Raw genomic sequence first — 25,503 nt, forward strand, 5'->3', positions numbered from 1 at the left:
TCATAGTCATCCTGTGGTCAACCAATACTCCAAGGTCCTTCTCCTCCTCTGTTACTTCTAATTGATGCGTCTCCAGCTTATAACTAAAATTCTTGTTATTAATCCTTAAATGCGTGACCTTACACTTCTCACTATTAAATTTCATCCTATTACTATTACTCCAGTTTACAAGGTCATCCAAATCTTCCTGTATGTTCAGGCCCTTCCATCAGGGCACAGTTTTATCCTTCAAACAGAAGACACACAAAGTAACATAAACCAAGCTAGGTGAGGTGACATCTTTGATTGGTCCAACTTTCATTGCTTCCCCTAGAAGGAGCTTGTCTCTTTCATATCCTGGGACCAACAAAATTACTGCAACCATAGAACAAAGAAAGCTATTCCACTGACCAAACCTGGCTGCAGGGACCCAGGGGTCTTTCCCCTTGCGTCTCTCTCCAGCACTCCAGGTCCTGCCACCGGAGCCAGCCTCCCCTCAACTGAGCCACTTGCTGATTTTTATAACAACTTGTCCAGTCTCAGCTGGAAGGTGTTTTGTCAGTCACAAGTGAAACAGGGCCCAACTCCTCTTAAAGGGCCAGCCAGTCTGTGACAAATCTCTGGTCTCATCACAATACCTGCGTCCTTGTGTTCGCTCTCTGATCTCATACCCACCTACACTACCTCCTCCATACATGCCACTCCTTCAGTTGCCCCACTTGGTGTCACATCTCTGCTCACTCTTTCAAGTCAGTCCCTCTCTGATGGCAGCTCCACCTCCCTGTCCGCAGATCTCCGGTGAACCTCTGAGGGTTGGACATAGCATTCAGCACCACAATATCAAGGAGCCGACGCTCCTCTTCTATTCACCAACTCCCCCGTCTCCAGTCACCGCACTACTCCAACCTTACTCTCCTCTCAGTGTTTGATCAATGGAATTGGAGCTATCAGAGCAGGTGTTAAACTACCTTTCCCTCCCTCCTTGACACTGCAGGCTTCCCCTTTCAGCATGTTTTCCAGTGCTTTGCTCGTTATCAGGTCTTCCACACCTGAGCAGCTCTGACTCTTAAAGGAATAGTCATCTTCAGTATTCCCTTGTCTTAATTTCATCCCACAACTCCCCGTCATACCCTCTTGTACTACCCTAAATAATGGTCTCTCCTGGGGCTTTATATCTTCCCAGCATTTGCAGGTGGAGGCAGGGCCTGTCAGTCTATCCCTTGCACTTCCCCCATCCAAGTGGAATTTTTTGTAGCCACTTCCCCATATTTAAAACTCACATTAAAAACCTACACCCACCTTTTCTAACTTGCTAAACTTAGACACCTAAATCCACATTTAGACACTTAGAAAGACTGATCTTCGTAAGTGGGAGCACTCACCGTTCTTACTGATGGGGATGAAGTGCCCTTCCAGCTAAGAAACGTATATATGTAGCTACAATACCATGAAGGTTTTTCTTTTCTATGAATTGACCCTTTACATTTTCAGGAGCCTGCTGTCAGCAGTCATCAGAAGAGGCAGAGTTCCATGGAGATTGTTATAGAGGAGAGATGTACAAATACATTCTGCTCTCCCATGGGAATTTTATTGTGGCCTCCTCTTGTTTTCTTGATAATTTTGTGTATGGGAGTGTAATGCTGGTGGCCTAACTTCATTTGGTTCTGCCTTTCCTACAGTAAGTGGCATCACCAACTCTCACAACTTTAATATCTGGTGTGTTTTTTTAATGCCCCAGCTTCTGGAGTCATGTGATTATGTAAGAATCTCAGCTTTCATTTAAAAAAAAACAAGAAACATTTTGGGGCTTCATGGCTGTGGGGAAAGCCTGAAAATGCCCAAGTGTAACCTAAAGGCTCTAACAGCAGAATGCAAATAAAAAGAACACAAAGTTGTTGTTTTTCTTTTTAATAATTCTGAGATATTTGGGGGCCTGTCTTTGTGAACATGTGGCCTTAGAAATGCTACATAACCATGTAGGTTAAAATAGAGGGCATGCAGTGTGTCTTCATTCACTGCTATCCAAGGCAAACTGCATTACACCCCACATTCAAACCAGACTATTAGTTTCCTGGCGCCTAGGACTGAAACCAACCAGGAAGCAGTGTTTCAAGGGCAGCCGCCCCAGGCACCTAGAGGCATCTCTCTGCACCACTGAAAAGAGAACCCACTTTGCCTGTTTTTTAAGAAAAGTACAATCCCTTCTGTTACAAAGATAAAGGCCACACGAAAAACACTACAGCGAATAAAACCACACGGCCTCACATTTCCGCTTCTAACCCCAATTCTTTCCTCCTGCCCTCTGACTAGGCAGGTTAGGAGGTAGCATTCCATCTCTAACCATCCAGGATCAAGTACATCATCATTCCACCAGCATAGATGTAACCCAAACAGCCAGTCATGTCCTCCCTGGCATTTAAAAACACCTCAACTCTACCTATGCACTGTTTGGCTGGGGGGCGGGGAGGAGGAGGGCGGGGAGAGAGAAAAAATAAGAATCCTCATGATGCAACAAATCTGAAAAAAAATCTTTACAACATGTGTTGGGCACTAAATACTAGGCAGAACTCTAAATGTAGACTATAAAGTTAGAGAGGCTTATAAATTAAGTCCATTCCGTCCCTTTTAACTAAAAAGTGACCTTACTGTGGAATTAAATGTGTTTTTCATCTTGTGATCAATGGTGCCATAAAAGTGGCTGATTGTTACAGTTCCATGTTTTAGAGCAAAGACAACCCCCGGATAAGTATCTCCATGAAACTAGATCACAGCCCAGGCCACGCACCGGCGCTTCCTTTACAATTAACTCCATGCCCTCAATTTTTCAAGGGGAGCATAAAGATTCTGACTTGTTGTAGTGTGGGGCCCTCCTCTCTAGAGCACACCCTGGCAGCCTGGTACAGCACCAGCAGTGCATCTCTGCCTCAGTTTCCCTGAGTGTGGGTTGTAATAAGTCCAATGAGGCTTGGATATTGAACAGCACCCCTTTCAAGGATCTAGTTTATTCAACCCCAAAGGCTGAATGTCACACAAACAAGCCTCCCCCTCACTTTCTCTGGCACGTACAGGGCTATCTTCCAATTGTCCCTCCTTAAGGCAGGAGTTTCCCACAGTTCTCCGTGGAGCTGGGCTGTGGTTCAGGACAGCTTCAGGGCTTTAGCCAGCTTCTTCTCCAGCTGTCCTCCTACCCTCAGGCTGGGAGGGTCCAGCAGGCAGAACTTCCCCTGCTGCTGTCTGCTCCCTGTCAAAGCAAGGCCCTTAGGAACCAGCTTCCTCCCTGCAGCATCTATAGGCATGTGCCCCACTAGACAGGAGGAGAGAGCATTTATGCTGGCCCCTTCTCCCAGCTCTTTCCTTATTGGCTGGGAGAGAGGGGACCCTGCTCCACGCTTTGCAAGGCTCCACGCCCTTAAAGTTACAGTAACAGGATTCCTTTTAACTGCTATTTCTTCCTGGGACCCTTTTTCTCTCTCCCCATATCTCCTCAGGCCCTGTTATCGGATCTCTCAAAACTCTTAAAGGCCATGTCATGTGATGGGGAGGACTGACCAGTAGGCAGCATGGGTCAGACGACCCCAGCACGCTGACCCCTAAAATATTAATTGTAGCATGTTTTTACAATGAGATGGGATGTTTTCCTTCCCAATTTTTACAATGAGATGGGATGTTTTCCTTCCCAATGACCTTCAAAGATCATCACCAATATTAATTTACTATTCTAGGCAGTGTTGCCTTATGGGTAGTGCACTGGATTTACACTCAGGAGACTTGGGTTCCATTCCTCACTCTGCCACTGGCCTGCTGAGTGACCTTTGGCAAGTCACTGCTTCTCTCTGCCTCAGTTTCCCCATCTGTAAAATGGGAATAATGATACTGAGCTCCTTTGTAAAGCCCCTTGTCATCAGTAGATTTCAAGTCCTATATAAGAGCCAGGTATTATTATTTATAATACTTTGGGCTAGGATCCTCCAATCCAGCTGAGCTGCACTCTGCACAGAACCAGAAGCAGCAAGGTCCAAAGCTTTTTTTTTTTTAAATAGTCCCTTTGTGGGTCCCTGGTACTGGGACTGCCCTAAGATGTAGCTGGCTGCCCACTGTTCCCTGGAGCCATTCTGGCAGCCAGAAGATCTTGGCTTATCCTTTTACCTAAGGAAAAAACCTTACTCAAGGGCTAGGGAAGGAGACACCCAGGTAGCTGGATAAACCCATTTTAAGGTCCCTTTGTGCTTATAGAGCGGTTCAAAGGAGTCATCAAGGACCCAAGGATCTAGCCTCTTATTTTTACAGACCAAATTTCATCCAGAACAATCAGACTTTTTCTGATCAGGGTTATTCACCAACTGCTGAGAAGGTCACCTCTGGGGTGGCATTCTGTGCCAGTAACACAACGCCAGAGTTTTAAGGAGGGTAAGTGAAGAATAATGGTCTCAGTTACTCGGGTCAGCAGCATACAATTACCAGCATCAGAATCCAGCCAGGACACCAGAATCAAGCAGAGGACTCCACTCTGCTCAGATGTACTATAGGCTTGGACTGATGGACACAGACCACATGCCTAAAGGAGAATGAAATGCAAGGCTCCAGGTAACACAGTGAAACGTAATAAACACAGGGTCATATCCAGCCCTTATGTGAGAAGGTACAATGCCAGCCAGCACAATGGGGAATAATAAAATCAGGCCCTGCCGCTATAGACTAAACAGCTGGAGAGGTAATTCAGTGACTCGGTTTCCCTCTTTGCTGCTTAGAAACGGTTAAAAGGCAGGCGCAAGAAGACCCTTTCCAGCCAATGCAAATCATTACAAGCTTGGACAAAGGGAGTACTGTCATGCATTGCATTTTCTCCAAAGCTAGTGCCCACATACGTCAGTGGACTTCATCCTGCTAGCCACGTGCCCCATCCTTTGGTGAGAATCAATCCAGGCATACATGCTCTCTTGGCCAAGACTTGCATCAGAGATGCATTAGAGATTTCACACGCAATAATGCGGCATACTGTACTAAACTAGCACTGGGGTAAGCTTCTAAATGCACATCCCTTATGGTAGATAGCTCACTATTTGGCAGATTCCAGATGATCTACCAGGCAGCGCCCCAAGAGGTGTTCTTGGAATATTACCTCTAGCTTTTGGTACCCAGATGATATGATATTACAGACTCTCTTGTTCTGGCTCGGCCCTTTTCAGCCACACTCACTGTTTATTATTATTTTCTTTGCCTAACTGTAGCACTGCTGATATCAGGGCTGCCCACTAGTAGGTAATATGTATTCATACAAGAAGAGACATCACCTGTCCCCGAGTTTAAAATCAAAATAGACAAGAGGAGGAGTGGGAGGGGAAACTGAGGCACAGAAAGTGACTTGCCCAAGGCCACTCACCAAACATGCCTATTCCAGGCAGAAAATAGAACCTAGGTCTCCTGACTGTCGGTGGGTTCTACCCACTAGGCCAGACTGCACTGCCTCTTTCTAGCAAACCCTGCTCAGCCCCCAAGTCCAATGAACCATGTTGGGGGCATCCCAGGCAGGGGAAAGAAGACAGATGCAAAAACCATATTGTTTTGGAGAAAGACCCTCTAAATTGCCCCTTCCTCACCCCTGGCAGGATTTTTGTGTGATGGGAAATAAGTAGAGGAGTTAAGATGGCAAGTTCGTCGCTCAGGTTGGACATCATGCCGTGCACCCCTAGAGCACAGATTCAGCTCAGGCCTCTGGTCTGCAGTGCCCCTCATGCATAATGGGTCATAGCTCTCAGGGCAGCTCTCCCCTCACTAACAGCACCACCATCACTGGTTCTAATTGTCCCCAATGGTAGCAGTCTCAGCAGAGAGACAAAGGACTCAGTGGTCTCTGGAAACTACACTACACTCCCACCAGCAGGGGTGAGTGAGGCTCGTATGTGGCAGCTTCCACTACTGGGATGCGTGCTTTGCCGCTTAGGCTAAGTGACTCACGCCAGGGGACATAGGCCAGGTCTCCAGCTGGTGTACATCAGTCCAGTTCCACTGACTTCAACAGAGCGATACGGATACGGGTGTATCCCAGCCGAAGCTCTGGCCCAGCAAGTCAGTGGTAGGGGTTAAGTAGAGTCTCCAGAGACTCTGGAACCTTTCACCAGCAATAGAGTCACACCTGGAAAAAAATGAAGATTAAAAAAATTACAAAAATAAGTGATTGTATAGTTCCCTGGATCGGGGCCTCACGCCACAGCAGCCCTAAGAATCATAGGGACTTTGCCCAAACTCATTTGGAGTCATCCAGATTTATAAAGATTAGATCTTTATTTTTGGCCAGAAGACAAGTATTTTCAGCTGAGGTTTCACCATTTTCACAGGGACTTCTTAAAATAAAGAAATAAATAAAGGGATGGACTATGTCTGAACATTGTTCTCAAAGATCAGCTGGCACAATGTACTGTGGTTACTCTCACCCAATGCAGATTTTCTCCACTACTCAGCTCCTACTACCTGGCACGTCCAGGCAAGAACATCAGTTTGGGGGCTTTTACAAATTTCTGGTTCTTTACATGAGATGTTTCATAACACTCAAATACCGCTGCTATACTGCTTATGTGGTGGACCACATAAATAACATCTGAAAGGCAAAAAAAAATTCAGATGTATGCAAAACCAGTTTCTTGGTTCCCTCCAAGCACTGAAACCACCACTGGATTTCCACACTTGGGCTACACTGGACTGCCCAGAGACTGATCATCAGCCAAAGTGGCTCAGAGGCAGGTGTTGGCTGTGCCCTCATTGTTATTTGTATGACGGTAATGTGGAGATGCCCCAGCTGAGAGCCAGGCCTCATACAGCTGGGTGCTGTACACACATATTGTAAGAGAGAGTCTTGCCACAAGACAAGACAAAAGGTGGGAGAAAGCCAGCATCATTAGCATTGTTTTCAGAGGAGAAACTAACGCATAGTGAGATTAAGTGACTGCCCAAAGTGACACAGAATGAACATAAGAATGGCCATACTGGGTCAGACCAAAGGTCCATCTAGCCCAGTATCCTGTCTTCTGACAGTGGCCAAGGCCAAGTGCCCCAGAGGGAATGAACAGAACAAGTGATCCATCCCCTGTCGCCCATTCCCAGCTTCTGGCAAACAGAGGCTAAGGACACCATCCCTGCCCACCGTGGCTAATAGCCATTGATGGACCTATTCCCCATGAACTTATCTAGTTCTTTTTTGATTGCTCTTATAGTCTTGGCCTTCACAACATCCTCTGGCAAAGAGTTCCACAGGTTGACTGTGAGTTGTGTGAAAAAATACTTCCTGTTTGTTTTTAAATGCCTGTAGCAAAGCCAAGAATTCAGAGATAAATTCAGAGATTCCAAGGACAGAAGGGACCATTGTGATCATCTACCCTGACCTCCTATAAAGGGCAAAACAATGGAATCCAGATCTTTCAGGTCAATATAACCCATAATATATTTATTCCTCCTCTCAGATCTCCAGTTTAGGGCAGACTGACGGAACTACACAAGTGACCTAAGCCATGTCTTGCCAGTTTTGCACCAATTTAAGCCCTATAAACCCCTCCTGCGGTGCCCTCCCAATCTCTATTGCCAAGGAGTTTTAACACAAAGAACCACTCTTCTAAAAAGGGTGCCCGAGTGGCAGGATGGCCTATGTGTCATGAAGGATGCAAGTTTTGGAAAACCTTGCTGAATAGCATCATTAATTCACAACCTCCCACTTCCGCCATTTTCACCAGAAAGACTGATTCCCCCCTCCCCTCCCATCTACAAATAACTTCCAAGGCAGATTATACCTTCTAATCAACAACTTCAAAAGGGCTTAGTGCTAAAATAAAGCCACAGGGAGCCTTTAATACAGCCAGCATTAAATGGGAAACGAACAGGGTGTTTGGGTTGTGACTGAAGGTGGGAGATTTGGGTTTTACCAACTCAGTCACGCTAGAACAGTGCATGCACATCATGCCGCTTGCGTTTTATAAATCTTATGTAGAGAGGGATCTCTGGACTACATGTGGAAATTCAGCCACTTCTGGAGTGGAACGTAGCAGCTGTTAAACACTACCCAGTAGTAATTATAAATAATGACAATTGGCACTCCTGTAGAACCTTCCTACCATGGCTGCTTGAGAACTAGCACCGGTCAAAGAACAGGATGCTGGGTTGACTCGGGACACCTGGGCTCTATTCCCAGCTCTATCGCTGGGTGACCTTGGGCAACTCACTTTGCCTTAGTTTCCCCTTCTGTGAAACAGGGATAATGATACTGGCCACCTTTGAAATTGTGAAACTTGTATATCGTGCTTTTCCTTGGTAGACTTCAGAGCTAGTTATTAATTATTATTACTTGGGCAAGTGTCTTGCCTCTCTGTTTCCCCTCTCATTCTTTGCCTGTCTTGTCAGTTTACACTGTGAGATCTTTGGAGCAGGGACCGTCTCTTACTCTGTGTGTGTACAGCGCTTAGCACAATGGGGTAGCACCCCTACAGATCACCACAATAGACATCATCCGAATCTTCTAGCTAAGGGTCTGCATGTGCTTTATAGACATTAAAGTCTTACCCCCGTGAGGTAACTGTTGTAACACCTATTTCACCAATGAGACTTGGAGAGGGTAAGTGACTTTCCCAAGGTCACACAGGGAAGCCTGTGCCAGAGCTGGGAAGATCACATCAATGTCCCTAATTTTGATTCTGTGCTTTACCACTAGGCAATATTTCCTTCTGCACAACAGTTTTAGGACAGAACATGAAACAAAATACTGTGTCCAACTGAAACCGTGGGGGAAATTTTAGGTCAGGAAACTGCAATGACCCAAACTGGAATATGGCCTCATGCCATGGTCAATACAGCTGCTCTCCCCCAAAGTATCTTGGGACCTTTGACAAGGGGAGCAGTCCAAAATACAACACCTCTCGAGCAGTGCAATATGCCTTGCCCCATGCTGGGGCATTGGTCCGTGCTGGCTCTGAGAAAGTGGAGCTCCAGCTACTATATCACCAGCACAAGTTCCTGGGGTACCCTGGAATTTTCCCTGGAAGGCTCATCCAAAGTCTAACCAAGCACAGCCCCTCTTAGCTTGCAAGCTCCATCAAGCTCAAAATTCAAGGTGAAATGGCTGCAAGGCTCGATAAGCACAGTCCTGGCCCAATGAGTAGAGTCCATGACTGGGCTGTAGGCCGGTATTAGTCACAGGCCACCTGGACCTGTCACCCCCAAGTTGATCTTGTAGGAAGAACCACAGTGGAGACTTGTATGTTGTCAAGTCCCCTGAGCTAGATACGCGTGTCTCTCTTGTCTGCTGTGATCTCCACTAAGACCTTCACTCCAAGGCATGGCATCCACCAGGATAGCACTACCGGAAGTCAAGCAGAGCTCGAGTACCCCGGGTGAGGATAGCATCTGTTTGCAGGTGTTTGTGCTTCTAATCAGCCCGAGCCTAGCAAATCACCAACAATAGCGAACGCTGTCTCGTTTTCCGTCTTCCGTCAACACTTGTTGAATGATCATTCCCCTTATTTTTCTGCATCAAAATGACAGGAAATCACTCACCTGTCCTTTGCCTCCCCCTCCTTCCCTCTCCCTGATCTTCCTGCCTGCTGCTCTGGCACAATGCACAGAGATTGTTACAGCTACTGGTTAGACTGGGGCCATAATGAGAAACTGGTGAGATTCCCCAGTCGTGCCCCCAACATACAGCCAATTACTTCTATAGGGAAGGACCTAGAGATTCCGCAGCCCTCTCCCAGCTAACGGCTGGCATCCCAGCTTACTCTTCAGCAGAGGTGGAGGGCACAGTGTCCCTGTGCAATCAGTAACCAGTGTGGAGCTGCTGCCCAGGGTGAGGGTCAGACAGGCTTCTGGATCCAGTGCTGAGTGTCTGTACACCCTGAAAGTGCAGAGCCCCAGCTAGCAGCAGCTCCATCAAACTCACACGCTGCAGGATCAGAGCTGATGTTGGTGGGTCCACCAGCCATTAGCCTACAGAGCTGGGGAAGAAGGAGCTTCCCCAAGTCTGCACTAGTTAGAGCACAGCTGATGGGGGTGGAATCTCCCTTCTCACAGCCCCTGCAAATGCTCCCTGAGCCAAGCCTAGCTATTTAGTCTTGGTATAGGCAAGGAGAACGTGGAGCTCAGCAAAGGAATTCAGGAGAGAGATGTAGGGTGTACGGTGATTGCCAGCCACAGTAGGGAACGGACTCCCCACCACAGGTGAAACATTACGCAATCAGGCCAGGTACATTAATATTGTAGAGCAAGGACTCTGAAGCCTGTGTTAATGACCACTGTTGAGGGCAGGATTAGTCTAAGACCTAGATGGGTGGAAAGATATGGATGGACCCATAGACTTTTTCCCCAAGGCAGGTCTCAAGGAGAAGGTGACGACATATCCCCAATGCAAAGTGAGCAGAATCTGCGTTGCAGGGGACAGGGCTAGGCTGTCTTGTAAGGTCATGTAGTGCAGCCCTCTCCATCCAGAACCGTGCAGTGCTCTCAGGAGCCATTCCTGCCAGCTTCGTTGTTCTGCAGTTTTACTGGGAGGGACTGAAGATGGGCATCTAAGTGATCACCCACCAGACTTCCTTCCTTCTAATAGAACCTTGGTCAATAAGCCTCACAGATCGAAGCCTGCAGCCAGCGAAAGATGCTCACAGAACAAGAATGGTTACAGATGGAACAGACCTGGTGGCTAGTCAGTCCCACAAGGGTCCATGAAGGATTCTTCCTTACACTGTGTTCCCTAGTCCAGCAGTTTTCAACCTTTTTTCATTTATGGACCCCTTAAAAACTCTGAATGGAAGTGCAGACCCCTTTGGAAATCTTAGACAGTCTGTGGACTCCCAGGAGGTCCGCGGCCCACAGCTTGAGAACCACTGCCCTAGGGTTGTCTTCAAGTCAGCTTAAATGGCTTACAGACCTCCTGGTCATCATTCATACGGCCCTAATGTGCTTGGACCCAGCTGGGAAGCTCAGCATGGTAGTTGCATCCAAACAGGACACTTAGCCAGCAGAGCCCACATTACTCCTTGCCAAGACTGGAGCTCTCTCAGCGGAGGGCCTGAGGCCATGGAGCAACTCAGACCAGGACTCTGAGCCATCTCCAGGCTGGATACAAAAGCTACTTCTTCACTCAGGTATTCTCCAACGGGATGAGCTGGGTCACTCAATGCAACCCATCTGAGCGTGCAGAGCAGAGATATTTGGAAACATGGGAACAGGCATCACCACAAATATTCCTTAACATTCTTCTCCTGATTTTTCCATGTTCAAAGTTTCCAGCCCACACCGGGTGGGAGCCAGAACGGTGCCAGGGGCCATTCCATGCACTTGTCCAGCTACTGCAGCGAGGGATGCTTTAGAAATTTACGCAACAACAATCATCACCTCGCTGCTACGAAGCCCTTCCTGATATTTTAGCCTTACTTTTTATTTTGCTTAATTGACTCCCAAGGCTAACGGACATTGCACTGGGATTTCCCATAACCCCCTGCAGGGCCTGTTTCCTGCTACCCCCTGGTTCAGATCACAAACATCTGTTCTGCCAACAGCAAAAATATCTTTTTTTTAAGAATCGGAAATTCTGGACTATTGTGCTAACCAATACCATTTTTAAAAATGTACAAAATTGGCAGGAGCCATTGGGCCAGTAAAAGGTATATGGGATTTTTTTTTTAATTGTCTTTAGCTATTAAAATGTTCTGGACACAGATTAACTGTCTGTGCTCAGTATTTATTACTGACCTGGACTTCACAGTCCTGGCATGGCCTGCTGACTACACTACAGGGTCCCAATGGACACGCTGTCCCCGCTGGGTGCATCAGAGGAACAACTCATGATGACTCAGCCACAATTCCCGCCCAAACCTTAATACAGAGTTCAGTTCAACCCGTTTCACAGGAGCAAGAATCACTGTCATTACACATCATCCCATATAGGCCCTAAAATATAACTGGTGTCTAAGTATTTGTCCAATGTGATTATTCTTCCCCTCTCCCCCCGTGAATCTCTGGATCCTATGCTTGCCCCTTCCTGTCTTGCTACACTGGCTAAGGCATGTGCGGGAATCGGGGCCCTCCTACATTCTCCCACATGTGGTTAGCTTGCAGCGAACTCCACAAGCCTACACACTCCCTCCATTCCCTTCTTCCTGAGCACAGACACTAAGAGTTTTCCATCAGCAATTAACCCACGGTTCAGCTCAATAGGACTGATTTGATTGTAGAACAATATATGAAAAGTAAAGATTAGCAGGGCAAGCTCTTTAATGCTCTAGGCATCAGTGCAGCTACTTAAAATCAGATTTCTGTTCCCCCTTGGTGCTTGATTAAAGGTTTTTCAAGCTTCCCTTTCCCATTTCCAGATGCTTAAGTGGGGTGATGGAGAAAAAAAATTTATCACTGAAATGACAAGACCGTGCATGTCAGGTATCTTTGGGACAATAATGTGCCTTTGGGCAGCACTCTGAGTGCGCTCATGCAATGGCTTGGAATTGCTAGTCAGCGTGGAATGGTGCAATGGAATTAGCAAGGCATTTCAGGAATAGGCAAATATTCTTAAAAGACACATGCTTGGTACAGAAATAGACTCAAAGGGTCAGCTTAGGAGCATGCCGATTTATTCAAACTTTGCATGGTGGCAACTATAAATCCCAAGCACCCGAAGGCAACATCTAATGAATAACTGACCCGTATAACGAACAAACCTATGCGGTAAATCAATCAATCAATCCATCAACAGGGCTTTCGACATAAGTGAGCCCATCAGAACAAATTTCCTTTGGAAGTTATACTGACCTGATGAGGGAAATGCATGTGCCAGCAACCAATGGATGTATGTTTCAAAGAAAGGACACTGTTGCTAAATAAGGGAGCTTGAAACTGACTCCCATCCCTGTCTGAGTCATCTGCAGAGACAAAGGATGTGGGCTATCAGCCAAAGTATAGAGTTGGGTCAAATGATTACCCAGTGAGACTGCTTTCATTATGAAAAGGGTTATACCTGGCCAGTCTAGAAGGCAGGGGAAGGGCAGCTAGCACATGCAGTAATGGGCCCAGTCCTAGGGTCTTAGCTTTTATAAAAAAGTATCATGATACAGGTTGAGAGTGTGTGAGCGAACAGGACTCACAAGGAAAGGCGAAGGGGTGCATGCTAATGCCATAAAGTAAATTCATGCTTTGTGTTAGTGTGGTGCCTTTCATCCGAGGATCTCAAAGGGGATAAAGTATCATTTGGACAAATTCATCCCTCTTGCTAGGTGTGACTCTAGCAAGGTAAATGGAGTTATATTAAGGAAGAATTTAGCCCACAATCCCCATTTTACAGGTGGAGAAACTGATGCACAAAGAGGCCAGGGCCTAAATTAAGTGTCCACTGATTTGGACCACCTCAATTTTTGGGCTCCCAATCTGTGCCCCCTGATTTTCAGAGGTTCTGCGTACCTACAATGCCATTTGACTTCAATGGGCACTCAGCATCTCTGACCATCAGGCCCTGGGTGACTCTCAGAATTGGCACCCAAAGCTAGTGGATGCTTTGGAAAGCGTAGGCTTAAGTGGCCAACCTAACTGCACAGAGAAAGTCAGTTCCATACCTGGAACAAGAACCCAGGTCTCTCAACTCCCTGCCCTGTGCTCTAAGCAAGGAGACCTCGCTGTCCCCCATATCAATGACAGTTAAAGGGGGAAGCATGATAACGGTCTCTAAAATATGTAAAGAGTAACACTGTTGGGATGGAAAGGACTCTATCTACAACAAGAGCAAAATAAGGAGCCAGCGGCAACAGCCATGGACAAGGTCACACAGCCGAGTTTATCTTGAAAATGAGGATGAATTTCCAGTCAGCAAAGGACAATCTGACAGCAGGAGCAGAGACCAGATGACTGCACAGAAGGGAGAAGTGCATGGACAGGAATTGTGTAATGCTTATCACTGGAGTATGAATTAGATGACATGAGAGATGCCTTCCAACCCTAGCTTAACATAGAAACATTTCAGAAAAATAGCTCGGCCACAATATCTACAATTGCGTGCAGACAGAGTGCAGAGCTGTTGCTTCATAATTCCTGATGCTCACTTCCCCGGGCTCTAACTGATCGCCATATGTAGGGTCAGGAAGGAATTTTCCCCCAGGTCAGATTGTCAGTGACCTTGGGGATTTATCTCCTGCTTCTGCAGCATCTAGGTGTGGGTTGCTTGCCAGGACTACCTAGGTATATCTCACTTAATCATTTCCCTGTTATTGCAGGAGTCGTTGGCACATAATCTAATATCCTGTGAGCTGTAATACTTTGGTCTTACTTCCGTTGTCTGATTTAGTGTGTGGGTGCTGGGTGGGGATGGTAGCCTGTGAGATACAGGAGGCCAGACTAGATGATCTGGTGGTCCCTTCTGACCTTAAACTCTATGACTTTATGTTCCTAGAGCTACGGTCAACTTCTTGGGCCAAATCCATCCATGGCGTAACTCTAGTGAAGTCAGTGCCCCGGTTCTGGACCTCTGTCTAGAATAGACATTCCACTCTAACAGGCTCAGTGTTTTCCTTATACTGTGAGCATGGTGCCCATATAGTAAGCACTTCAGTACCTACAGTGGAATGTTACATCTCACCATGTGGGGCTTTTCCGCCCCCAAGCATGGTCCTATTGGAAATAGTGGAGACTAGTCACACCAAATGTTCACATTGGTGGGCTGGCAGGAACAGTACAATTTCCTCTCAAGAGCGCTGTATTTAATCCTCCTCCAAACACTATTTTCATCTTTCATGCCATGCTGCCCCATAGATCCAGCATGACTTCACACAGAACATAGCTCGGGATCTCTATGGCTAATTTCAGGTCAGCTGGCCACTTCCTGATCAAAGCTTCTGAAGGCATTTTACAAAAGGTAGATCGTGAAAAAGAAAAAAAAAACTCCCTCTGGTTTAATTTTGAAAAGACAAAGCGCGGGGGAGAGAAAACTCACTCCAACCAAAAAAAAATAAAATAAAATCAGCAAATGATCTCTCATGTTCTCCGACAGAGGTAACCAATTTAAATTTCCATAAAGGAGGCAGTGATGTGTGTCTTGGAAAATGGAGTCATCAATGAAGCAGTCCTCTGATTTAAAATATTATCTTTTTTTTTATTTTCTGAGGGCTTCCTGGAGCAACACGAAATGTTATCTCAGCGTAATCAAACTAATACAAAACCCCTTGCTCTTAGACTGTCTGTAAGTAATTTGCAAGACCAAGACACAGTGATGAATGGACTGTCTGAAGGGACGTAATTTATTTCTAATTCTCTCTTATATGTATTTTATAAAATTCCAAGTATACCTCTCACTGTGGTTTTAAGCAGCCATCTATAACACAGCATACATGCAAGAGAGGAGGAAGAACAGAGTTAGACACAGCCTTCCATCGTAATGTTGCCCCCTGTTTTGATCTGAGTGCCTAATCACATTTCAGGTTCCTGGGGATGCTCAGGTTGGAAGTAGGAATTGATGGAGACAGGTATTTTCTTTGATACCACTTTGTTTATTTACAAGGAATGTACAGAGTCCTGCTTCTCCAAATGCAGAAGGAACCAAGAACAAAAGGAACAATTTCCTAGCTGACAGCCCCAAGCCTCTTTAGTCAACAGCCCCAAAAGCTCTCTAGCTTTTCCCAAGGTCACACCATGCTCACAGGCTACTCTTTGGCTTTCTTGCCTCTCTCTCTCTGATCCCACTTTTTGTGTGTTCTCTCTCACACATATGCCTGGTCACAATATACAGTGGCCACAAACACACTGCCCACAGGGTGCTAGTTACTGGACAGACTCTATCAGATCTTGTTTTAGGTGTGTTCCCCTAACCATCCCTTTTACCTATCTTAAACAAAGGGTGTGTTCTCACATCATGTTATGGGTTGAGTTAAAACCTTGGTCAAATTGGTTTCACTCAGCTCAGAACAGTAAAGATTTTTGTTCAAAGGACCTGTGAAGAGAATTTGGTGGTCTCAGCCTAGCCACGCATGAATGCTTCTCCGTACCACTGGACCACCATGCAACCTTTAATATGCTGGTACCGTTAGCGTACCCTGTGCAGGAGGAGCTGCATACTGGAATAGCAGGGACTAATGCAAGACAGTTAAGAGGTGTTGTTAAGAAGAGCTGTGACTGGGACATCCACTACTGAAAGAGTAGAAGATCCTACCAATCAGAATTGTGATGGCTTTGCCAGAGCTGTGTAGTGCCCCAGGACTGGGAGAGCCAGGGCTGCTGCAGACCAGGGTGGTGGTGGCTCAGGATCCTGCTCCCACTGAAGTTAAGGGCAAAAAATTGCAATTGATTTCAGTAGTGTCGGACTGGTCCCAAGAACTGCAAGGGCTACTGCCGATCATACTGGTAGGGCAATGTCCAGGGGCAGCTTGAACGATACCTTCCCCGTCACGCTGTGCTTGTCTCCAGCCAGACTCCACATTCCAGTCTGCATCAACTTATCCCCACATTAACCGCACACACAGTAGGGACTGGCAGTTAACCCACTAACCTGCAATCCCAGTCTCCAGTGCTGCCTGTTCCACCCAATGAAACATGCACCCACATGCCAAACACCCCCTGCCAAGATGGATCTCCAGACAAGCATGGAAGGCAACATTTCCCCAGGGAGCAGAACTGAGACAAGCAAAGCTTTATATAGATACATATTTGGTGGGCTTGGTAGTTGATGCATCCTGCTGCCAGATATCACACAGCACTTTGTCTGCAGACATGTTGTGCTAGTCCCATATAATGCAGTACGATCAATAGAGACTGTTCTCTACAAATCACCGGGCCAGATTTTTCTTTGTGTTTGTTTGTTTTTTAAGACCCACACTGGAGTGTGTTTACTTTAGTTTTTCTAAGAGAAGGTATCTTTAGAAAGGGACCAGTCAGACCCCACCCACCCCCCGGTGTGCACAAACCCTGCACTCCTTGCACACCCCTGGAGATCAAACAGGAGAGGTTTGAGTGCCCAAGAAACACAGGCTCAGACTCAAAAACGGGCTTTGGTTCATTTGTTGACCACTGCAGATTTTCTGCAGGTAATTAATTAGCCATTCCTATACCTAGCAACAGGTGGGCACAGGCTTGTCAGCGAAAGCTGAGAGGCAGGCAGGTATTTCATAACAGACCCACTTCAGCCTTCATAGGCTGGGCTTGTTAGAAGGTGAATTCATTTGCACACTAAGGACAAAAAATAACCCTAAAAACACCTGCATTTCTTAGGGAAAAAAATACATTTGATTTTAGCTTTGCTCAGGAAGACCCAGTTAACCCCCTTACCACCATCAGCATCCATCCCCCATGAAGAAAATAAGGGCCCAATTTCTGCAAAACACTTATGCCCATAAGTAACTGGAGTACTTAGGTGAGTAAAGTTACTCAAGTGAGTAAGCTTCTGCAAGAGTGGACTTAAAACATGCTTCCTCCTTACCCCCCACCATCTTACCATTTCACAAGTAGCATCTTATTATCAGACATCAGAGGGTGTAAGGAGACAGTAAACACACAAACCATGGCAAAGGGCAGACACATGCCCACTTAATTGGCTTGGATATGAAATCTATGCACAGCCTATTATACATACAGAGCCGATTTAATTCAGACAGCATCTCTTTACCGTGGAGGAGAATCAGAACAGATTCTCTGTTTTACAGACTGATGTTCAAACCCAGGCGATGCCGAAGGGGGAGAAGCGGTTGATTAAACAGCATCAGGAAAATCTCTGGATTGGGAAGGAAATGTTTTATAGACAGAAGGAAAAATATTAAATCGCCTTTGATATGGTCTCTCTCGCTGGAGGTTTTGAAGACTTACTTATTGCATTTCCAGCTATCATCATCATCTTTCTCTGCTTTTTTAAAGTGCAGGAAAAGAACCCAATTCTTTAGTGGTATTTAACTTTAAAAGAGAGAGAGAGAGACTTGGCCCCCAGGTGGAGTATAACTGAGCAGCGAGCGCCATCTCTCTGTCACTCTGTGTCATCAGGAATAGCTAAATCCAGCCAAAAAGACCCCAAGAACATCCAGGGCCAAATCCAGCCAAAGTGTAAATCCACTGAAGTCAGCTGAGTTACAGCAAGGACGGTTGTGGCTCAGGGTCCTTTGCAACAAGAAAGAAAAAAAATGGATCTACACAGCCTCTTCCCCTCCCCCTACCAAATACACACACACACACTCTCTCTTAGTTTATCTGGAGCTGTGCAGTATTAAATGCAGGAGGCTGTAATAATCCTTCTCAAGCTAACCCTGCCCATGATAAATCTCTGATGGGGTTTGCTAAAGTGGGTTAGAAATGGGAGATTTGGCTGGGTTATTAGCTTTATTTAACCCCCCCCCCCCCCGCCCGCAGGGGCTTGCAGAAGTTGGCCTGGATGGTGGGGCCAGTAACCTCAGAAAGCAGAGGGGAAGGCAGACAAAGCGGCGCCTTGCAGTTCATCTTAAGCTTGGGGAGTAGACTCCCAGCTGCGCCTCCCTCCTGAGACCAAACGAAGGGAGTTACAAAGCAGGTGGCTTCTCTCTTTCTCGGGGGTAGCTCCTGGCAAGTGCCTTTAGCTCTGAGAGCGGACTGGGACCCCTTTCTCCCCCTCCAATCAGAGGGGCAGAGGCGTCTGGGGAGCGCAAATCCCTGACGACTAATTTACCCTCTCTGCCTCAGTTTCCCCGTGTTTATAAATCAGGGGGGGAGGGGTAATATTTATCTACCTCACAGTGGCGCTATGAAGATTTGCTACCGCCCTTAATCACGCACAGCCATAAACAGATATACATAGCCATGGCACTTCAGCCTTCACTGGAACCTGTTATGCATCCAGCCATCCGTTTTCCTCTCGCTCTGAACATCCATTTGAAGCGTGCAGACCATTTCAACCCCAATGGTGCTCACAAGCCCAGAGGATTCAAAATCTCCTTGTTCAAAACCTGCCAGGGGGCTGGCTGGGGAAGGGAAGGCTCGCAGATCTGTAATTCTGCGAAGGATCATCTATTTCAATTTCCCAGGTAGCGCTCAATTGCGGGTGATTTGCCAAGGGCCAGGCGCCAGGAGTGCCCCCCCCCCTTTAAGCTCTTTCCAGTGCGTCCTCCGCAGTGAAGTCAGTTCGGGAGGCATAATGCGCACTGGCCCCGGGATAACTCGGAATGGAAGAGCTCCACCGAGCAGGGGCGAAATAATCCTTGCTCCTTGATTAGAAAGTGAAATGAGATCTCTGCCAGCGCCTCCAGCTCCCGGAGCAAAGGACAGTCAGTACAGCCTCTCTGTCTCTCCATTTGGGAGCCTATCACTCAGTGGGAGCGGTCTGGATTTTTAAAGCATTTCACCCCTTGCCCCCTCCCCCCCCCCCCTCTTTCCCAAAGGATTATGAAAAACGTGCCCCATTCGGATCGACACCCCCTCCCAGCTGCCCGCATCTACAGCCGCTGCGATTTTCAGCAGCATCCGAAGCAAAGCGGTTATAGGCATTGGATCAAATCAACTCCCAGGGGCGTCGAGGGGGAGTTGGTCCCGAGAACGGAGAGAGAAGCCGGAGTAAGAACTGCAGGACCGAGGTGAATTTGGAATCAATGTGATATACATTTGACGCGGGAGGGGGGTTGTTCCCATTACATCCCCAGGCTGCCTCCCATCCCATCTTTATGCAGCTTCCAAGCTCCTCTTGCCGCTGATCTATTTTCTTTTCGCAATAGCCAAAGCTTATGCCCATTATTACTAATATTCCCTCATTGCTCTTCCCTCATTAAAGTCGCTAAAATCAACTCCACCGCCTGCCTGGGGTAATTTAATAAGGCTGCAACTGCCGATTGAGATCAAAGAAAGAAAGAAAGAAATAATCAACAGGTAAAGGGAGAGGGAAAGGAAGGGGGAGACCCATTTACCAGGCACGAAGTGCTTCCAAATGTCCGCCTGTTTGTCCAATGACAGCATCCTTCCCAGGGTTTCTTCCAGAGATCATTTGCATCTCAGGCGCTGAAAATCGCTTCACTAGCACGGGCAGGTTTTAGCCTCTGAGCAAGGTGGGTTTTGCTCTTCCCTCTCGCCAGTCATGTCAACTGCGCTGGACCTTGCCAGAGACATATTTCGAGAGAATTTGAAGCTGAGCATAGCAAGAGCCTCGCCAGAGCTGGGGCTGTTCTGTTATTATTTTTTTTCTGCCCTTTGGCTCCTTGACCTTGCCTTGATACTCACGTTCCTCGGTGCAATTAATTCACTGGCACTATTCGCATGAACTGGGCAGTGGTACCCTGCATGAGTCATACATTTGCCTCCCTGCGCTCCAGTAAATAAAAAAGTACCAGCTATCTTGCTGAGTTTATTGAAAACCCGTGACATTATTCGTACAGCTCCTGCCTCTTTGTATCCGGTGCTTGGACAGAATCCGGTTGGACATTGCTGGGAAAAATACATATTAATCCTCAGCCTTCTCTTTCCTAACAGCCTTCTAAGAGCCCTGGCCGAAATATCTATGTGTGAAGGCTGGAGCGTACCTTGATCCACCTCCATCATGTCATCTACATAGAATGTCACGCAGTGAAATATATTTTAAAAAGGAAGAGGTGGATGGGGAGAGGGAAAGACTGACAAATTCTGCTGTTCATTGCCACACAGGGTGATTTAGAACAAGGTGCCTTGTAATTAAGCATCCCTGATGGAGTCTTCTTTTTTCACAGTGCTGGATAATTCGAGCTTGGGTTTTAAAATACTGAGCAGGTAATATCTCCAGCCGCACTGGAAACTGGGGGGCAGGAGAGGGGAGAGCTTTGATCTGCACCTATGTTAAAGGATCGTTTTCTAAGATGTGAGACAAAGTGTTGTTGGGGGAGACCTGGAGACACAGGGACAGTAAAGGTTTGCGCCTTTTCAAATGATTGCCTGCAGCGGTGCGCGGATGATAAACAAAACAAAAAAGGAAGGGACGGATGGCTACCAAAACTCCCCTGGAGAGAGAGAGGCTGGGGCGGAAAGGCAATTCACTCCCGCTGTAAGTAAACACAACTGCGATTCCATCACACACTTTGTTTTCCAACCTCGCAGACTAAACACAGTATAGGGCATGTCAGCCTGAAATCTGCCTCTCAACAACAGTTAGCCCCATGCTACTTTGCAGCTTAGACCACGCTGGCTTTGCAGCATGGTGGAAATCTTTGGATGGTGCTAGTTTCCTCTTCTCCCCCCCCCCGTCGGTTTGCTTTCATATCCTTCCCCCCGTTCCCCAAAAGCATCCCTATGGAGGGGTGCTTCATTTCCCCGGGCTGTGCGTACATCCATGCGCTTTTTCTAAGCGCATCAATATTTTCCACGGTGCCGGTTTCTGTTACAGACCGGACCCGCGCCTACAAAAGCTCCAAAACTTCACATCGAAGGTAGGAAGCTTTGGTTTGGAACTGAAAGGGAGGAGAAAGTATGTACCGGAGAGGGGGAATGGGTTGACATGATCTCCTGGTCTGGTTCAAAAGGGAACCTCAGATTCTCATTCTCGGGTCCTGCTTTTTTCCCTTCCCTTCCCATGATTAGAAGTCCCCACATTCCATCCAAAGCAGGATAGCAAGCCGGGGAAGTGCCCCTTTCTTTCTTCCCACCCGGGCCCCCATCAATAAGAAAGAAGTCTCTTACCTGATGGACTTTCTAGATTATATCCCGCTCTCCCTTTCTGTCCAATTCCAAATGGAAACCACCAACAAATCCAGGGGTAACCAAACAAACATTTGGCAGCGTGTGAAGTCCTGGAGAATGAGGCAGCGCTCTGGCTCGCTCGCCCTCTTCCCTCCCCCCCCCCTTCCCCTCCCCACTCTCTCCTTTATTCAAAATATTTAACTTTGATTTAAAAAAAAAAAAACTAAAAGAAAAATACCTTTGGTGTCTCTGCAGGAAGGCGGCTGGGAGAGAAACGCGGAAAGCAATCAATAAAGGAATCCTCAGCAGAGCGGGGGAAATACAATTAAAAACCAACCAATGATTAGATCCACTGAGACAAGCAAGTCTTCTTTTTTAAAAAATTAAAGGAAGGATCAGGGTAGCTTTCCCACCAGTGTGGAGAGAGAGGACGGTCTTCCCCGGAAAGAGACGTTGGTTAAGATCCACTGGGGTCTCTCTGCTTTTTTTTTTTTTTCCCTTTCCCTCTTTTTAATTCCCACTTCTGAGACGCTCGCTCGCTCTCCCTCTCTGTGAAACTAGATCCAGTCTGTGTAGCCAGAGGCTGCATTAAGGATTACATCAGGCTTTTATAAGCTTCCCAGATCACATATTAGAGTGGGGGGGGGGGGGGGAGGCAGGGCTGAAGGGAGGGAGGCAGGGCTGGCAGAGAGGGAGGGATAAAACACACACACACCGAGCTCTGGAACAGGCGGCTATAGACCGAGCCCCTACCCGGACACATGCTCCGCTGGCCGGGCTCGAGAGGGACGGAGAGCTGCAGAAGCAGAGGGAGCGCTCCGAACCGGGCATCGCAGCCTCGCCGGAGAACTTTGCTCCGCCGGGGAGCCGGGAGGGGAAGGGGAAACGGGAGGCAGCGGTGGTTACTGCGTGTGCTGTTGCTTACACATAAATCACCACATTCAAGTGTCAGCGTGGTGAGGAGCCCAGGTAGGTAATTCCCGGCCCCCGGGAAGGTTGCAGCCACAGCAGCAGCGAGGCTGGGCTGGGCGCGAAGCCGGATCGGATGGAGCGCAGCGCCCCGGCGGAGAGAGGGGAAGCCCGCGGCGAGGCGCGGGGACCTCAGAGGCTCGCTCCCTTTGGAGAGGCTCTTTCCCGCATGCTGGGGAGCTCCAGGCACGAGGGGGCTAAGGGGGAAGGGGGGCAGAAGCGCGGCCGGAATGGAGAGAAGCAGAGCGCCAGGAGGAGGGAGGGGGGGACAGATAAGCGCACCCTTGCGCGCTCCCCCTCTCCCCTTCCGACCCCGCGCTCCCTGTCCCCTGCCTCCTCTCCCGCTTCCCTCCATCGCCGTCTCTTTCCCTCCTCCTGGCCAGCATTCCCCCCCCTCGCTGCGTCCCCAGACACAAGGGAAGTGCCTGGGAAATGCAAGCGAGGCAGGTCCGCTCGCCAGGGAGAAGATGCGCCCTGCCTCGGTCCAGGGGCACGGGCTGTGTGATACAGTGCGAGCCGCCACGCCTTGCCGCGGGCCTCTCCCCGGCCGAGAGAGGCTGGAAGTTACCCGTGGGGGCGATGGCCAAGCCCTCGGATTCCGGCTCCTGGATTTATTTGCCCCAGACAGAGGTTTCCCCTGGCAGGAGAAAGGAGCAAAGATGAACCCTCCTTGCGCGCACGGCTGGGTTGCCATGCGGCAACCTGCGCACGGAAGGGGGAGCGTGTGGAGCGAGGGAGAGCAGGTTACGGGGGAAGGCGGCCGAACTGCGCCCCTGTCCCATTTTGGATGAAGCAGGCGCTCGCTGGCTGGGACGCAGCCTCATGAAAGAGGGGCGGGGAGTGGTTTGAGTTTAACCAGCAAGGAAGCTGGAAAAGCTTGCGTCCTCCCGGCAAGGAGCTGCCTGTGAATGAAGGGAGGAGAGGGGGAGACACGGGGAAAGAGAAGGAAGAAGGGGAGAGACGAGAGGGAAGCAGAGAGAGAGGAGGGGAAGATAATGAGCACGGGGAGGGTAAAGAGGCAGTAAGGAGGTGGGGGACTCCAGCTCTCTGAGCATCCTGCCAGGCTCTTAGGACATGCTGCCCTCCTCCTTAGGCTACAGAGCTCAGAACAGGGGGAGGAAAGGGATCCTGTCCCTCTTCTGCAGGCAGTCTGAACAGGAACCAAAAAAAAGGGCACTCGGCCAGGCTGCTGCCCACCCTTGCTCTGGGGCAGGGACCTGTTTCACCTGTGTTTTCCCAACAGAAGGCACTTCCCCTGCCACCCACCCTAGGCCTTAGCTACTGGGCAGGACAAGGGCATCTTCCTCCTGACATGGGAGCAAGCAAGAGAGAGGCAAACAAGCAAGCAGAGCCCTCCCTACAGGGACAGCCCACCAGGGGCAGCTTGGCCTTGCAGTCTCCAGTGGGTGCTGGCTGTCAGCAGCAGGGCCTGCCATGACAGCTCCAGATTTGTCCACTCCCTCCCTCCCACCTCCTCAACATGCTCCTTAGACCCCTTTTCTCCCCCCCCCCCATTTCATTTTACTCTCTGGTCTCATCTGCCCCCCTCACCCTTTACTCTCCCTTTCCTTCCCTTTCCCCCAATCTCAACATCCTCCCACCATTGACCTTCTTTCTCCCCTTGTTTCACCCCCATTCCTTTTGATCTCTCCCTCCCCCCTCCTGCCCCTAGTGAGGTTGCTAATTACATGGCATGGCTTGCACAGAAGAAAGGGAGGGAGCTGAGCCACAAACACCAACACGAAAAGTGCTTCCAAGCCCCCTTTCCCCTCACTGTCAGAGGGACAGTGCTCCGGTTCGAAGGCATCTGAGACATCCCCCCGTGTGAGCGGGGCCTGGAGCTGTGCAAGGGGGCAGCTGTAGATGGAAAGGTGTATTAGCATTGTGCATGCCCAGAATGTGAATTGCACACCCTCTCTCAAACTTTGTTTTTTTTATTTCTTCTCCCCTGCCCCTGCTTCCATTGCCTCTCCCCCAAAGATTTTTATTCTTAATTAGAAGATGCAGATCAGCAAAACAGAGTGCTTTGTGGGGAATGCAATGTCCTTCAGAAAAGGAGTTGGCGTCTGGTGCTGCTTCCAAGGGAGAAAGCCCAGAGACCACAAGGCCTAATAGATGCAAAGGGTATGACTACATTGCATGGTAAACCCATGTCTGTGGGGCATGCGCTTGTGGACTTAGTGTTTCCAAGCCCCATTGTAAACCAGGATTTACAGTGGCTGGACCAGGGCCTCACAGCCATGCTAACATGTCCGCACTGCACTGCTCAGACCTTCTGACTTGGGTCTGAGCTGCAGCCACGCTCCAAAATGACAGGGCCTGGAACCAGAGTCACAGCAGGGCTCAGGCTCTGACCCACCCTCCTAGCAGGATCCTACTACCTAGGTCCTGAGTTCTTGCTGACCTGAGTCAGTCTGATCTGTATGTGGATGGAAGCAGGTCTTAAGCTCAAACCGAAGTCAGAGCCCGGGGTGAGCGTGCAGTGTAGACATACCCAAAGTGGCAGGACAAAGGAGGTTAGGGATCCAATGTGCTTCATGGTAGCCTTGAATTGCTTACTAAGGAGGGAGAAGGTGTAATTAGAGTTATGACACTGCACCCCATATCTGTCTTAGTAATATTATATTATGATTATGTCATAATTATAATGTATTTTGCTCATGATAAGTCATGTGAGGTGTCATTGAAAAAGTTATGATTTGCTGAATACGATTATCCTATTTGTAGGCATGTATCATTTTTGTATCTGAAGTTATAAATACTGACTATGTATCTGTATTTCAAATGTAGTTACATCTGGGTATCACCCCCTAGACAAGATGATTTCAGTATAGACAGTGGGTGGGGAAGGGCCTATTCAGGGCAATGGGCCATTAGGGAAAACAATAAGCCTTGGGGGAAGCTCATCTCCCACCTGGTGAGACTTCCTGAGAAAGCTCCAGACAGCCTGTGAGTGATGGCAGC

General features: G+C 48.2%; 1 protein-coding gene across 10 annotated transcripts in view; it reads right to left on the reverse strand.

The window, feature by feature from the left end:
• ADGRB1 (adhesion G protein-coupled receptor B1) overlaps positions 1-21,942 on the reverse strand; it is a 378,079-nt gene extending 356,137 nt beyond the window's left edge. For 8 of the 10 annotated variants that reach the window (XM_075124906.1, XM_075124905.1, XM_048841798.2 and 5 more), the window contains exon 1: positions 21,809-21,942. The gene's annotated coding sequence lies outside the window, so the exon portion shown is untranslated. Of the gene's footprint in view, positions 1-19,835; positions 19,966-21,570; positions 21,709-21,808 lie in introns of those variants that run through there. The other 2 variants (XM_048841790.2, XM_048841792.2) reach the window with 2 other exon arrangements.
• Positions 21,943-25,503: the final 3,561 nt, after the last annotated feature.

Source organism: Caretta caretta, chromosome 2 (genome assembly GCF_965140235.1).
Source record: "Caretta caretta isolate rCarCar2 chromosome 2, rCarCar1.hap1, whole genome shotgun sequence".
Taxonomy (NCBI): Eukaryota; Metazoa; Chordata; order Testudines; family Cheloniidae; genus Caretta; species Caretta caretta.